Source organism: Pinus tabuliformis, chromosome 8 (genome assembly GCF_031772625.1).
Source record: "Pinus tabuliformis cultivar Carrire ecotype Pingquan chromosome 8, CPIR1, whole genome shotgun sequence".
Taxonomy (NCBI): Eukaryota; Viridiplantae; Streptophyta; class Pinopsida; order Pinales; family Pinaceae; genus Pinus; species Pinus tabuliformis.
Window position 1 is genome coordinate 1,043,730,968 of NC_142294.1, and position 17,514 is coordinate 1,043,748,481.

The window sequence follows — 17,514 nt, forward strand, 5'->3', positions numbered from 1 at the left end:
TGCCATATTCTTTTCCAGCGCTCCTGACATGCTGCCTCTGCCATATAACGCATCTGTCCAAGCCGTTCTGAGATGTCTGTCTTCCATATTCTATTTATGAGACCTGCATTCTCTGTCCATATACGCTCCATTTAAAAGCGCTGCACCACCTGGGATTTACCATTATTCCCTGACAAAACTGTGATTTTAAACTGTTGGGTTTCCATATACGCCACTGGCCTCCATTGATTGTCCACACCTGCGCTGCCCTAACGCTATTTCATATAATCTGTTGTTCATTACTATTCCTGTATTGCCCAGCGCTACCTCCTGAGAATTGTCTGTTGATATTCGAATGCCTCTCCTCCCAGGCCACGCTGCCATATGACTGCATTTGTCAGAACAGAACTGTGTTTAATGCGTTTTCATGCCGGTTTCATATTCTTCTCTGACTGCAATGCATCCCCAGAGTAACGCAAACGCAGCTCATCACCAGGTACCAAACGCAATTCATTATCCTCCTTTGGGAAGACAAAGTATGCTATGCGCTTCTTATTGAGACAGCAGGTGGACGGACAGTTTAAGCCTGAGGTTCTATTTCTTCCTACGTGAATGTGCGTTTGAAAGGCTGCGGAGGGCTTTCTTGTATTTGACCGCTGCGATTCGACCCCGTAACTCCTATCAACTGTCATTTTCTTCTGTTAAAATATGTCCCTACGAACCAACAGAAGTTGTGGGTTCATTCTCCATTCAAACATTATCTCTGCATTGAATACAGTTTGAATGCAATGTTGAGCAAGTCGTTGGTTCATTTCCTCTACGTTTAGTAATGCATACAGTTCTATTTGCAATGAACGTTGAATGTACACTGGTGAAGCCGACTTGGGACAATCAAATTCGTGCGATGGTTTATCCCTTGGTTGAATTCTTTGTGCGTTGAGTCTTCCTTGGAATGCCTTTCTATTCTCTGTGATTTTCAAAGAAAGAAACGACGTCGTGTCGCTCACTCCCTCTGCTGAAGCTTTCCTGGCGTCGTTGCCTATTATATTATAAATGGTGTAATTTATTTTATTCAGATTTGTATTTGGATATATCTTTGGATTGATGACAGCGATGTTGCGGAGGCAATTGCAAAATTGTTTGTTGCAGTTATATCATTTTTTTTGCTTTGTGCCGAATCTGATCATACAGTGTTTCCACATGATCATGTAGATGTATATCAAGCAGTAGGTTTGCCTTGAGATTCTGCAGATACTCTATGCATGAAGCATATCGGCTTGCATAGAAGTCATGAATAAGTTCCCTTACTTCAGGCACTAGTTCCAACAAATTTCGAAAATTGATATTGTCTATAACTTTATTCTTAAGTTCTGATCTATCAAAAAACGCAAGTGCACAAAGTCCTCCATAAGTTGCAACATCCTGCAGAGCAATAACTTCTGTATAGTTGTTCCCTAGGTCAAAGTTTGTCTCAACAAACTTGCGAGCAGCTAGCTTGTATTTCTTGCTTTCGAGGTGAGCTAGACTTGCAGCACATTTTAGCTTGGCAACCACAACAGGTTGATCCTGGACATCAGGGGTTTGTTCAGCCTTGGTCACATAACTGGAAACGTGCATGAATTGACCCATCTCAATGCTGACCAGAATCACATTCAAACACATTTGGATAATGTGCTTCGAAGTGGTGCAGTAGTCACGCGTTTGGACATAATTCTTGAAGGCGTCTGCAAGCAACCCATCCCGGCGTTCGACTGAGTCAATCCAGTTTTGGTCGAGGGAGTAATCAGAACCCAACTTCCCACCGATCTTGTGGGTGACTTCTTTGAAGAGTTGGGTGTTGTCGCCCTTCTTGATCTCATCAAGAAGCTCGTAAATTAGCACAAAATTATTTTGGATGGCATCTTCATCGAATGCACCACCAAAGTAGGATTTGAACAGCGCCACTGCCTCAACCACAAACTTTAAGGCACAGGCTGCATTAGCATTGCTACTGACAACAATCACAATATAGACATTGCTGATTACAATAGGAGCAAAGGAGTTCTGGATGCCTGGAAGACCGAATTCCTCATCATTTTAGGAGGCTGAGATTTATTGGGGATCATTTGTACTACTACTAAAAGATCAAGGGCGCATTCAGTAAGGACAAGTCCAAGCCTTTCATTCATTAAAATAATGTTAAAACATGGTTACATTGTTTCATTGAATTTTGGTCATATATGAATGATGTTTATTTGGTTGATGAGCATCTGAATGATTTGAGTCATTGGGTTTAAGAAGTTATGAATTTTCCTATTGATGAGTAGATATAGGAATTGAGATAATTCCATATATGATGGCTTTTAATGAAAGTAAGAAATCAATGGTGAATGATTTTGAATCACATGAAAGATAAGCTTCCGCATGCAATGGTACAGTTGTGAAATTGCCAGCTATTGAGGTTTTTGATTTGGGAAAAAAAAGCTGAGATGCATGTTACTAGTCCGTTTTAAAGAACGTGGATTTTGGGAACTTGTTGTTGACGCTGATTTGAAAGTGAAGGAGTACTTGAAGGATCCAAACAAGTTTGCAGTTGCTGCTGCCCCAGTGTGGCTTTGTATTTAGATTTCATTATAGTGCATTGATTCCTTGATTCCACTGCTGCATAAAGATTCTGGTGAACTGATTGTAATCTTTTATATTGCACACTGATCATTTGCTGACATTTATAAAGGGTATTGTTGTGTACTGTGAGTAGATATTACTTTTCTGCATTGAGTAGTAGTTGTGATCAGTTTGTTAAGGTGTAAATCAGACATTGAAAAAAAAAAAAATGGCCAGAACCAGTGAAGTATTACAGTTCCTTAAAACTCTAATATTATCTACTGTTGATGACACATTACAAATCAGCAAAGGATCTCTCTCAGAAATTCAGACATGTTTACAAAATGCACAGGAAAAGATCGATTTTTTGCAGCTTGAATCACAGCTACAACAAGAAGAACTACATCAAAATAGACACCACTCTGAACCTGTTTCTGTTCAAAACATTGAGACAACCACCCATCAGCAGCATGTTAATAATGTTACTGTTCATTCAAATAAAGCAGCAGGTGTATATACAAATGCAGAAACTCAGTGTGCACTTCCCAAGCCCATCATCAGACCTTGGGAACAGCTTGTCCACAACAAGCACAGAACTGGTCTTGGATATGACAAGGACTTGTCCTTTCATATTCCAGACTATGCCAAGCCCATTCAGTTTCAGAATGCTGGATTCATTTATGACAGTTCACCTGCTCCTCATGATAGTTCAGCTTTAGCTGTTCCAGATTCTGCCCCTCTTCCACAGCAACAACAACAACAAAAACAATAGATCGTGAAATGCCAACACTGTGACCGAGTTGGCCATTTGAAAGATCATTGTTTTGATCTTCATCCATGTAAGCACTGTCACAAAACCAGCCATTCTTCACACAGACGCTTCAAAAACAAACGTCCTGCAAGAACAAATATTCATCTTGGATGGATCGCTTCTTGGCAATGGGCATCAACAGCCAAGAAGATATTCCAAACACATGTCAGAACTTGTTCCAGAGTATTGAACAGTCTTGCAGTTGAGTTTTCTCCATCTTCTCACCTTGTATCTGACAAGGGGGGAAATGATGGTCATCTACAAGCTTCAAAGTCACATCAAGCGAGCCTGAGCCACAACCTGCCACACCAGTTTCAGAGTTGTAGCCAGAGACAAAGATGCCCCTTGAACATGCCTTCAGTTGGCAATTCGGGACACTTCCTCTAGCAGAAGACTCCAGCTCCTTGCCAGTTTTGGAAGAGTTCCAGGAATTCCAGAGTTGTTGGTCATCCTTAAACCATCACAAATTAAGAACACTTCCTCTAGCAGAAGACTCCAGCTTCTTGCCAGTTTTGGAAGAGTTCTAGGAATTTCATTAAGCATTCCAGAGTTGTTGGTCATCCTTAAACCATCACAGATTAAGAACACTTCCTCTAGCAGAAGACTCCAGCTTCTTGCCAGTTTTGGAAGAGTTCCAGGAATTCCAGAGTTGTTGGTCATCCTTAAACCATCACAAATTAAGAACACTTCCTCTAGCAGAAGACTCCAGCTTCTTGCCAGTTTTGGAAGAGTTCTAGGAATTGCATTAAGCATTCCAGAGTTGTTGGTCATCCTTAAACCATCACAGATTAAGAACACTTCCTCTAGCAGAAGACTCCAGCTTCTTGCCAGTTTTGGAAGAGTTCCAGGAACTGCACTAAGCGTTCCAGTGTTGGTGGTCATCCTTAAACCACCGCCCTTTATACCAACATTTCATAGAGCACATTCAGCCTAGTGCTGCCATGCATTTTTTGCACATTTTGTATTAAAGCTCTCTTCTTGGACTCATAAATAACCCTTCGGATTAAGGGGGGGAATGTTGGACACCTAATCCTAATGGGTTAGTGTGGAAGTCGAATGGACAAAAGCAGTCCAAGAGACCTTGGGATCTGAAACCCAAGAGTCACATGTTTGTACTATAAATGTATATCTATTGTTAATAAAAAAAATGTACTCACTGATTTATCTTTCCTATTCTATGTTTCCCATGTGTGTTTAACAGTATTATTTGCAATACATATTTCTAGTGACAAAGGAAAGGATGTTGAGGATAAGGAAGTCTTGAAGAAGTGTCATGTTTTGCAATAGTTTCTGGATGTGCTTTTGGCAGAGATTCCAGAGTTACCGCCTCAAAGGGAAGAGGATTTCTCTATTGAGTTGATGTTAGGAGCAACACCAACATCTAAGGCACCTTACGGGATGAGAACTGTTGAGTTGGTGGAATTTAAGTTGCATATTAAAGAGATGCTTGATAAAGGATACATAAAGTCAAGTTTGTCACATTTGGGTGCACCAGTGTTGTTTGTAAAGAAAAAGGATGGTACTCTCAAATTGTGCATTGATTATAGGTAGTTGAACAAGGTGACTATCAAGAACAGGTACCCTTTATCACGGATCCATGACTTGTTTGATCAGTTGAAAAGAGCAACAATGTTCTGAAAGATTGATCTGAGATCACGATATCATCAAGTGTGTACAAAATAAGAAGATATCTACAAGATGACATTTTGTACCAGGTATGGGCATTATGAGTTTTTCGTGGTTCCTCTTTGTATTACTAATGCTCCAACCACCTTTATGTGCTTGATTAATAGTGTGTTGTGTCCTTATCTGGACAAGTTTGTAAATTGTGATAGTTTTCGTTAGTGATATATCGATATATTGATATATTCTAAGAATGAGGAAGAGCATGCAGAACACCTAGCAACAATATTGAGATTGTTGAGAGAGCTTTAGTTGTATGCCAAGCTCAACAAGTGCAGTTTATTTTAGACTCAGATTCACTACTTGGGACATGTTGTTTCCAAGGAAGGGATAGCAATGGACCTGGAAAATATTAAATCTATCACGGAGTGGCCAACTCCTAGGAATGTGGATGAGGTCAGAACATTAATTGGATTAGCAGGTTATTGCATGTAACAACCCTGGTGAAAATTCCATGTAATAAAAGTTAATAAAGGAAAAATAATAACCACATTTGATGGGACACATATTCCAAGTTGAATGTTGGGCAAGACATCCTAGTGTGGGTGTTCATTTGGTTATTAATCGCTAGCGAAATTAGCAAAGGCAATGGCTAAGGCTTCGGAAAGGAAAAATGGCATTTTTAGCACGTTTATTTATGAAAATAAAGGAAATTAGGAGAAAAGGGAGGTGAGAGGTCACAGGTTGCATGTGAGGAGGAAAATGAAGGAAAATAATGGAAAATGAAGAAAATATAGGCCTCATTCATAAAAAGGCTTCTCAAGATTAGTATACAGAATTTTGTCAGTTCAGTTTTGTAGTTCTCTCATTATTCTCTCTCTCTCATACTCTTGGATACTTAGAGTTTTCTTGGAGCACTCTTGGAGGGCATAGCACACTTGGATTTTTGGATCAAGAAGGTAAAGGAAGAGCAGGAAAGCGCAAAAGGACATCGGGATCAAAAACTACAACGAGTTTTTCTTGTAGGTATCGAGTTGCATGTATGTTTTCCTCACTAGTTTTCGCATGCATGGCATATGCATGTGGTTTATTGGTCATGATCTGTCATTGGCATGGAGGATGGCCAGGATTGACAATGCATTTTCCTACCCTTTCCATTTCCTTGATAGGTGTTATGATTGTGGATTTATTTCCTTGTTTTGTTTTGGTTGGTTCTCGTGTTTCCTTAGCTTGGGTTGAGTAACTAGTCCTCGAAGCCCTGGTTGGAAAAACGCTCTAGAAGCCCTGTAACATCTTGGGTTGAGTTACTAGTCCTGGAAGCCTTGGTTGGACAAACACTCTAGAAGCCCTTGGTGGGTTGAGTTACTAATCCTGGAAGCCCTGGTTGGGAAAATGCTGTGAAACCCTAGAATAATTTGTGGGTTGAGTTACTAGTCCTGGAAGCCTTCATTGGATAAACGCTCTGGAGCCCTGGAAGGCTTGGATAGAGACAAATATGATGATGGTTTTGTGATGTCCAGCCGTGAAGTGGAATCATTGTTTGATGGGTTGAGATGGATGGTCTCTAGAAGCCCTGAATGGTTTTGGATTGATGTGTTCTATTAAAACCCACATTCATGCTTGGAATATGGCACGGGGGTGAATGGCTAAAGAGAGATTTAGTTTAGCCATTCTATGGTCAGGTGGAATGTGGAAGTCTCATCCCAAGTTTGGATTTTACATCATCAATATGAGGTTATTTCTTCTTGTATATATATGAGTATTATATTGGTTTGTGTGTGGATTATATGGTTGTGATTTCCTTGGTATTTATGTTGCTATCATGTTGGTTATGTATATGTTTTATGACAGTAGCTATGTATGTCCCTCATCATGTTTCTACTTGTAAATGAATTAACAATGCATCTATGACCTAATGGATGAAATGGCAGTTAATGTGTTGAGGAACCAATGCTTCTTAGTGATTCTTAGCTAAGTATGAGACTCCTATTCTTATATATATTATTTACTCCTGTAGATTACATATTCGTGATATGTTTGACTAAATGCCTATCATGGCTAGTAGGGGTCCAGTTAAGGTCTTGTTCAAGTAATTGTATTTGTATTTTCATTTACCTATTATCTCATTGTTCTAAAGGTGTCATTAAATTATGGTTAGTGACCTCGGCTCTGGGCATCAAAAAGTGGCTCAAATCCCAGGGATGCTGGCAAAGCACTGATAAAAATAGTCCCCGGACGCTGGCATGCCTTGTCATGAGAGCGTCCAGAGACTCCTGGATGTTGGCAGGCCTTTAGCATGGGAGCATCTAGGGGTCAATCAGTCCAAAATATTAGTGGGACCCAGGAGTTGGTTGGAAAAAAGTTTGAGATGGTTCCTGAGGGTCCTAATGCTGATGTTGAAGGTCTGTATGGTGTGTTTCCATCGATTCCACTTCCTTAACATGACTTAGGAGGTCTAATCATACCATTGTGGCCTCTCATCACATGTTTACCCTGGTTGGCCAGTTACTTGGGTAGATGTGGGAGGAAGGTGTTACAAAGTGGTATCAAAGAATGGTTCACCCCTCGGACTGGATGGGTTGGATGTGTTTCTCATGCATTCATGTCGGTTGCATGTGTGTCGCTTATGCTTGTATTCCATGTGCTTGTTGCATTTGCATGGTGTTGATCATGGTTGTAGTGATGTTGCCATGTGGAAGTTGATGGTGTTGTTGTGGAAAGCATCATTATGAGTGTATGATTGGTTACATGTTGCTACATGTATCGTCCTTGTATATGTTGCTTACACGTATCGTCCTTGTATGCTTGGTTACATGTTGCTACCTGTTGTTACAAGTATTGTTCGTTTATGCTTGATTATATGTGTTTATGCATGTGTGTGGACCATGGTTATGCTTGTGTGTTGTCCACATGTATGCTGGTGTATCGTCTACATTTATGGTTGTGCATTGTCCACGTACATTGGTATGGTTGATGTCATCATGCATGAGGTCATAGTATGTGTGGTTGACATGGTCATGCATCGGTGACTGGACTCTAGCTAGAATGATGGTTGCATGGTTATATGCTTATGTGTTATGTTTCTATATGCTATAATATTTATGTTATACATATATCATGATGATTTTTTGATCTTGCAGACGAGGTATCATCCCCGAACTATACTAAGGTATGTTGGTTTATTGTCATTTGGTTTAGCTGACATGATATACCTTGCAGGAAGAATATCAAAGATGACTAGCAATATGGTAGACTACGGTTCCCTAGACTCTCCCTTGTGATTAGCTGAGCATCATGGTGTTGGGAATTCTTCTGATCTACCACACACATAGACAATCTTAAAGGCAAGAATAAGGAGTTGTAACGCATAGAATGACAGAATCATATAGGCACAAAAGAAACAAGTAGAGGTAAATGCAGTGATACTTCAGAGTTTGTCATATTTGCAGCGACAGGGACCGTGTTGAATCAACCATGAGCAGGAGGACATAAATAATGGGGCATATGATAGTAGGTCGCACGGTGGTCACAGGTCAAATAGAGATGACACGGTTAGAAGTGATAGATTGTTGGACACTCTAGTTAGGAGAGGTGATGGACACAAGTACTATACTAGTTCTGGTTCATATATGCACTATGATCATCGTTGTTATCATCCTTATAGGAGGAGTGATAGGGATACTTGCCAGATGAGTATAAGAAAACAAAGCCACCAACTTTTGATGGAGAGATGAAGAAACCACAGGATGCAAAGGCATGGTTGCTTGGTATGAGGAAGTTCTTCAGGTTGCATGATTATTAGAAGAACATGAAAGCCATAGTAGCTACATTTAGTCTCAAAGGTAAAGCAGACATTTGGTGGGAAGATGTGAGGAATGTCAGAGGTATGCATTAGGAAGACTTGACTTGGATTGACTTTGAGTGGCTATAATCGAAAAGAAATATCTATCAGAGAGATACTTTGATGATAGGGCATGTTATCACTTAAGAAAAAATTTATAAATTCTGAACATCAGTTTGATTCCAAAGGATTGATGTTAGTCTTGGTCTAGTCTTTCTATGGTTTGTTTTAGAGTCTAAGACCTAGAAGGGATTCTTGTTGGTATTGTTTAATAGGGTAAACACTCCGTTTTTGCCTATCACTAGTCCCACATCAAACATAAATTTCCATGTGTCAAGCTTTTCATGCGCTACGAAACTGTCTAGGATTTTTCGTAGCGCAAAACCCAGTCTAGGAGTTTTCGTAGCGCAAAACCCAGAATTTGCACTGGCTGCGCTACGTAATCGGGGATTCATGCAGATTCTTGTCAAATTTCACCTAGCTTTCCAATCTATTAGAATCCATTAGTCTATTAGAATCTGTATCAAATGTCAGTCCATACACCATGCCTATCACATGCAACCGCTCATTCTCATCATTAGGTTCGTTAGGTGTCTTGGTACGCTCGAGTTTCAAATTTCAAAAAAGGATCCAAGTGTTTTTAGTTATGATTATGTTTGGGTTCATGCATGAGAAGCAAATTGACAAGCATTTAATCAGAATTCTCTGAAGTTCAAGCGAGGCAGTTTCCTTGTCCATTTCAAGCGAGGCAGTAATTCGGATTAAGACGGTGCAAGCTATTTCAATCTTCATTTTGCAGGAATTCCATGGAGGTGTCTACAGAAATGAAGGATCATAGGTCGCGCAGGTGTCTGAGGAATGAGCCTGAAGGCTTAGATGTTCTCCTGAAGAACAGTGAAGTTGAACAAGCTTTCAAACAGGTTGGCTGTTGGAGATTTTGTGAAAAACTTCAAGGAGGCCACATGCAAGTCACCAAAGAATTTGCCTTAAATTTCATAGGATTGAATTCGAAGGTTGGAGTGCTTGAATTACCAATCTCTCCAGAGGTTATATCTGCAATCACTGAAATTCCAAGGGGACAGGAGAGTTGGTTTAAAAATTTCAAGTTTGATATGACTCCTTGCAAGGAATTTTTAAAGCCAGAGTTCGTTGATTCAGACTTAAACAAGTTAGTGCCCGGGAGCTTTGTCAAGGATTCATATGCTAATTTGCTTACCTGCATACAGATATCCTTTACCTGTGAGGGGAGGTCTCATAAGGTGTATTCCTATCAGTTCAAACTTTTGATTCATTTCATTGGAAAGATATCTCTGGATTTGCCTTTCTATCTGTTTTGTAGCCTAGGCAAAATGTGTGACAAGGTTTAGTTGAAGAAGGAAGCTTGTGAGACTTTGTTGTTTCATCATGGCTTAGTCAAATTGATTGTTTTTCATGAGCTCCAGAAAATAGATAGGGAGTGGTCCATTTTCTTTTTTATGTCTGGCTTCAAGAATGAAACTGGTCTCAGCCCTCAGGCTATGAGGATTTCTTCACCAGCAGTTAGTCATCAGGAAGAAACAAGATCAAGGAGATTCGTGAAATTGAAATCCAGGAAGCAGGTAAAGGAGCCCATGAGACCATTAGTAATTCAAGGCACACCCCAACAGTCACAAAAAAGGAAGGTCATATCAAAGAGGGTGTACAAGAGCAATCCACAGGTGAAACAGTCCAAAGAAGAGTAACCAGGAGCCATCTAGCTAGAGAAAAAGGTAAGACAGTGATTACTGAGGGAAGCCCAGTTTCAAAAGGAAGTTTGAATGATCTGCTTCAAGCTATTGACATTGAAGAATCTCCTCTGATTCGAGCAGACTTAATTGAAGCAAGTAAAGGCAAAACCAAAAAAGCCAAAACCTCTAAAAAGCTCAAATTTGATGATCAGGCTTTGGAATTTGTTTTTAATCCCAAAAGACCCGTGCCAAGGTGTTCAAAAGAGATATAAGAGGCACAGCCAGAAGTAAGTGAGACAGGGGAGGTAGCAAAATTACATGAAGGACCTGTGGTTTCATCATAAACATCATCACAACTGCATAAAAATGACAGAGGTAAGGAAGTTATCTCTCAACAAGAGGAATGTAGTTTTGAAGGGTTGAAGAAGAAACTGAAGCTCACAAATATTGAAATTGCCAAACTTAGAAAAATCTCAAGGAAACATGCAATCAAGGAAGCTTATTTTAACAAAATGGAGGCTCTGTGGGAAGACAAAACAATTTCAATACCCGAAGTGGTCAGTTGTCATGCTCAATACTTCACCTGGACAGTCCCTGCAATAAAAGAAGAAATATACATCAGAAAGGTCAATGCAAAATTGAGAACTGGAATCAGAATTATGAAGAGGCAAATCAAAGATCTGAAGATACAGCTGAAACAGCGTGAAGGACATCCTCAGCTAAAAAAAACTACATAGCAAGTAAGGCTAAATCCTAAATTTTGATGTAGACTACCTTTTGAAGTTTACCTTGAAGAATGGTGTCAGTTTATTCAGTTTTGAACAGCTTCATGGCATATGGAAGAGCCATTTCAAAGGAAAGAAAGCTCAAGGAAGTTAAATTTTGGCCTTAAACTGTGTTTTTGAAATTACACAGCAGTTTCGTAGCGCGCTACGAAACTGCTGTAGGTGATGCCTAATGCACAGCAGTTTCGTAGTGCGCTACGAAACTGTTGTAGCTGCATGTAATGATTTGGTGGACCAATTTTGAGAGACAAAAGGAAATCTTTTTGAAGAGGGGCTTCTGAAAAGGATTACTTACAAGGTGTAAACATCTAGCAAGGGCAAAACAAATAAAGGAAAGACATCTATGAACTCTAAGCTCTATGTTATGAAAGTGGTCATTATTTCATAGCTAGTATTGTTCATGATGCTTCAAGCAGCATTAAAGATGTTTTTGTCTTACCACGTGTATAAGGGAAAAGTCTACAGCATATGGAAAACAAGCTAATCCAATGCATTCTTATGAAATTAAGAAGAACAATAGGGATAATAAATTTCGAAGATCCTTTTAGAGACCAAAAGCAGAAAAATAGGAACAGCTTCCTAATATCCAGGAACAGTCAAAGGATAAGGCATCAAGGATCAACAGGGAGTTTAAAGCCACCACCAAAGCCAAACTGAAGAAGGACACTTGTTAGAGAACGAGCTTGAATTGTAATCAATGCTACTACCAACATAATGAGGAGTTACACTCCTAATTGTTTTAGGTCTCTAGAACTGCCAGTTAACAATGAGTTACATTAAATAGTTGGTTTTAAGTGTCAATAGGTGTCAAAGTAGGAAAAATTCGAATTCCCCTCATGCTGGAGGAGGAATCTAAGTCATGTAATGAACTCTATATATGGGAGAAAATCTAATGTATCAAGGGTTGGAAATTTTCAGAGAAACTCTCATATTGTGCTTTGTGTAAGACTCTGTTTTAAGTAATACAGTATTTGGCTTTGCTTCTCAGGAATCAGAAGGAATTCAATGTTCAGAATGTCTTGTATTGTCCTCTTCTCATTATTTATAGTGGTATGAATGTGTGATTACTTAGAAATCACTGATTGTGCTCTAACTTCCTTCATACATTTGTAAATTGTGTTGTCCTTTATGTTTCTGATGTATTCTCCATGTGTTGAATTCTAGATGCCCTGACTTCCATGTAAAGCTAACATTATTGTCATACTGAAACATTTTTGACTCCATAAGCCCAATGAATATTTTCTAATTGTGTTTCAACCATTTACACTCCTTCATTTGTTTCATAGAGTTAGCCATCTAATTCATTATCAAAATCTTTAATCTAGTAAGAAAGCCCTCTCAGGTTGAGGAGGCTAAGCCACAGCGAAAAGTTGGTTTGAAACAGTTACTCAAGGTCTACCTGATTAGCAGCCTGTCAGGGTGAGGTTTTGTGATAACAAGGAAAAATAATTCTATGAGCTAAAGATGGGATCTATGATAGACGATGAGTACACTAGGAAGTTCTTGGAGCTACTTAGGTGTGTGCCTTACCTCAAGGAGGAGAAGGTCAAGATTTGGAGATTCACTAGTGGGTTATTGATGGCATTCAAAGACAGAATTGAGTTCGGTGAGCCTAGATCATTAGAGGAGGCCATCTGAAAGCTAAATCATTGCTATGAACAATTGAAGCGCAGATTCAAGACTAAACCAGACTGGAAAGGTAATGCAAAGAACAAAAGAAAATGGGACAAGAAGCGTGTAAGACCTCAAGGAACAGGTAATAAAGAGAATGCAGTGCCGTCAAAGAAGTTTAATGCATCTGAAAGAAGACAAGGATTTCGATCAGAAGAATAGAATAAGGGTACAAGATGGAAGCCTCTTGAGTGTCGAACTTGTGGTAAAGATCATCATAGGAGAGATTTTCCACAGAATCAGGGTGGTATGCTCAAATATATTGTGCGCAAGAGGCACAAACTCTTGGGGATGTTGGTCAGAGTGTTCCTCATATTTATGAAGCATTGGATAACGAACAGACGGACCATCAGGTATTTATCATTGAGATGGACGGTAAGCTTTGTGATCAAAATATTTTTATTTTGAATGACCCTAGATCTAATTATAGTTATTTTAGTCCTGACTTGGTGGATAAGTGTGGTTTGAGTAAGGAATTGCATGTAGAATCTTGGTTGGTGTAGTTGGCTATTGTTACAAAGAAGTGATTTCACCATTGGGTAAGAGCTTGTGCATTTGATTTGAATGGTATTCCCATCGTAGCGCATTTGAATATATTACCGTTAGGATCATACAGTATGTTGTTGTGCATGGATTGGTTGTACCTTCATAGAACCAAGGTGGATTGTTATGACAGGGCCATTGAGTGATTGGATGACAATGGAGAACCAAGAGTCTTACTGGGAAAGAAGAAGGCCACATTATTTAGGATGGTAAAAGTTATGCAGGCAAAACACGGTCGCAGGAAAGGGTGTATGTTTTTCAAAGTGCACATTTCTAGTGACAAAGGTAAGGAAGTTTAGGATGCAGGTGTTTTGAGCAGGCACCCAGTTCTATAGTAGTTTCAGGATGTATTTCTTGAGGACATTTCAGATTTTCCACCTCATAGGGAGGTAGAATTTTCTATTGAGTTGGCGTCAGGGGCAGCTCTGGCATCAAAGGAACCTTGTTAGATGAGCACAACTGAGTTGGAAGAGTTGAAGTTGCAGTTGAAGGAAATGTTGGACAAGGGATACATTAGGCCAAGTGTATCACCATGGGGAGCACCAGTCTTGTTTGTGAAGAATAAAGATGGTACTCTCATATTATGCATTAACTACAGGTAGTTGAACAAAGTGACCATCAAGAACATGTATCTGTTACAAAGGATTGATGATTTGTTCAATTAATTGAAGGGAGCAGCAATGTTATCAAAGATTGATTTGAGATCTGGATATCACCAGGTACACATCAAAGAGGCGTACATTTACAAGACAGCTTTCCAAACAAGGTATGGGCATTATGAGTTTGTTGTAGTTCCATTCGGTTCGACTAATGCTCCAACTACATTTATGTGCTTGATGAATAGTGTGTTACTTACATGTTTAGACAAGTTTGTTATTGTGGTCATTGATGACATATTTGTATATTCTAAAAATGAGGAAGAGCATGTCGAGCATTAGCAGCAGTGTTGAGGTTGTTGAGAGAGCATCAGTTGTATGCTAAGCTCAGCAAGTGAAGTTTTTTTTCACACAGTGGTACATTAATTGGGGCGTGTTGTCTCCAAGGAGGGAAATACAATAGATCCAAAAAATATAAGGTCCATCATGGAGTGGGTAGCTCCTAGGACTGTATATGAGGCGAGGTCTTTCATGGGGTTGGAAAGTTATTACAGGAGGTTCATCAAGAACTTCTCACAGGTTGCTTATCCTATTACATCATTGTAGAAGAAAGGTAAGAAGTTCGAATGGACAGAGGACTGTGAGGCTAGTTTTAAGCAGCTTAAGTAGTTGTTGACACATGCACCAGTGTTAAAGATTGTAGATCTGGACAAATAGTTTGTGGTATGAACAGATGCTTGCAAGAAAGGACTTGGTGGAGTCCTTATGTGGGATGGACAGGTGATATGCTATGAGTAGCTAAACAAAATGAGCATGAATAGAACTACCCCACACATGATTTTGAGTTGACAGTGATCATACATGCATTCAAGATGTGGATGTGTTGATGAGTGATCACAGTGGGTTATAGTATCTATTTTACCAACAAACTTAAATGGTATGCATGCTCGGTGGTTGGCCAAGATCAGTGAGTTCGATTTCGACATCAGATATATCAAAGGTAAAGAGAACAAGGTGGCAGATGCATTTAGCAGGATGGTATAGGTAAATCACTTAGCATCTATGAGCTCCTATGGGACAGAATTACAGGATAGGATCTTGCAGTCATGTCAGCAAAAGGTCAAGTATATGGAGAATATGCACAGGTTGCAGCAAAGAACAGGTGCATGTGGTGGTATACATACATGTACGGGTAGTAGTACAGGTACTAATACATGTATAGGTAGTAGTATAGGTACAGGTACATGTATAGGTAGTAGTACAAGTACATGTACATGTAGTAGTACATATACAAGTACAGGTAGTAGTACAGGTACAAGTACAAGTAGTGGTATAGGTGTAGGTGCATAGGATGTAGACTATGGCCTTACAACAGACAGATTAGTTAGATTCAAATACAAGATATATGTTCCAGATAACAGTTAGCTCAAGAAGGTGATCTTGAGAGAGTTTCATGTGAAACCATATTCAGGTCACGCAGGTAAATTAAAGACACTGATAGCAATGAAGAAATTTTATTATTGGTTGAATATGAAGAAGGATGCGGCAAAGTATGTGGCTAGGTGTTTTGATTATCAGTGTGTGAAGGTAGAATGTGAGCATCGAGGTGGATTGGTACAGCCGATTGTGATTCCAAAATGGAAATGGGAATTCATTTCCATGGACTTCATCATAGGATTGTCGAGGACAGTGAGACAACATGATTCCATCATGGTTATTGTGGATAGGTTGACAAAGGTTGCACACTTCATTCCAGTGAAGTCTACATTCTCAGCTAGCGATGTAGCACAAGTATTCATCAAAGATGTGGTCAGATTGCATGGTGTTCCAAAGAAGATCGTGTCAAGCAGGGATGCAAAGTTCACTTACAACTTCTAGAAGGAGTTGTTTGCTGGTTTGGGCATAGAGTTGGACTTCAGTACAACTTATCATCCGCAAGAAGATAGACAGACGAAGAGGGTAAACAAGATATTGGAGGACATGTTAATGATATATGTGATGCATCAATAGCGAAAGTGGGAATAGTACCTTCCACTGGTAGAATTCACTTACAACAATGGGAATCATGAATCTTTGAGGATGATCTGTTTAAGGCATTGTATGGGCAAAGTTGCAATACTCCTATCAGTTGGAGTGATCTATTTAACAGGGTGTTGATTGGACCAGACATGTTGGTGGACATGGAACAGGAAATGCAAGTAATTAAAAAATATAAAGGCAACACAGGATAGGCAGAAGAGCTATGCAAATCAGAACAAGTTGTTCAAGGAGTTCTAGGTTGGGGAACAAGTGTACTTGCGCATCAAACTAGAGAAGAGCTCCTTACAAATTGGATCATTTGCCAAGCTTGCACCTCGATTTTATGGACCCTTTAGTATTATTGAGAGGATTTGGCTAGTAGCCTATTGACTTGCACTCCCTCCAATAGTGAAAGTCGTGATTTTTTCCATGTGTCATTGCTTAAGAAGTATGTTAAAGATGATGATCGTTTGATTGACTGGTTTGTATTGCAGGTGGAACCAGATGGAGAATTCCAGCCAGATCCTAACTGTATATTGCAGAAAATGGTGCTCATGCTCCGGAACCAAGCAATTGAGCAGGTTAAAGTGCAATGGAAGCAGTTTGGGCCCAATGAAGCTACATGAGAGATGGTGGAACAGATGCAGGCTATGTATCCTTCTTTGTTTTTCGGTTGAGGCAAAACAGTTTTGATATGGTTTTTCGATATATGTCTTGGTATATGTTTTGGTGCTTGTTTTGGTGATGTTTGGTATATGTACATATGTATATGGATGTAAATAACGTCATGAGCTATATTATAAAGCTCCAATAAGTGGTATGGGTGTCATGTCATTAAGATGTTATGTTTGTTATGTTTTCATGTTGGCTTCTCAGAAGGTTCATCATTGTAAATACTGCAACAAGCTAAGTTATAAAGCTCCATTGGCAATATGTTTTGCTTACAACAGTCTTGTGGTTATAGGTGTTGTTGAACACCGAGGACGGTGTTCCCCCAAGGGGGAGGGTTTTGTAACAACCTTGGAGAAAACTCCATGTAATAAAAGTTAATAAAGGCAAAATAATAACCATGATTGATGGGACATTTATTCCAAGATGGATGTTGCGCAAGACATCCTAGTGTGGGTTTCCATTTGGTTATTAATGGATAAGTATATTGGAAAAGGCAATGGCTAAGGTTTTAGAAAGGAAAAATGGCATTTTTGGCACATTTATTTATGAAAATAATTTAAATTAGAGAAAAGGGAGGTGAAAGATCATAGGTTGCATGTGAGGAGGAAAATGAAGGAAAATAATGGAAAATGAAGAAAATATAGGCCTCATTCATAAAAAGGATTATGCGAATTAGTACACTGAA

The 17,514-nt window shown here is 39.4% G+C and overlaps 1 pseudogene; it reads right to left on the reverse strand.

Annotated features, from left to right (window-relative positions):
* Positions 1–1,128: 1,128 nt before the first annotated feature.
* Positions 1,129–17,514, reverse strand: part of LOC149238921 (COP9 signalosome complex subunit 1 pseudogene) — a 77,857-nt pseudogene continuing 61,471 nt past the window's right edge.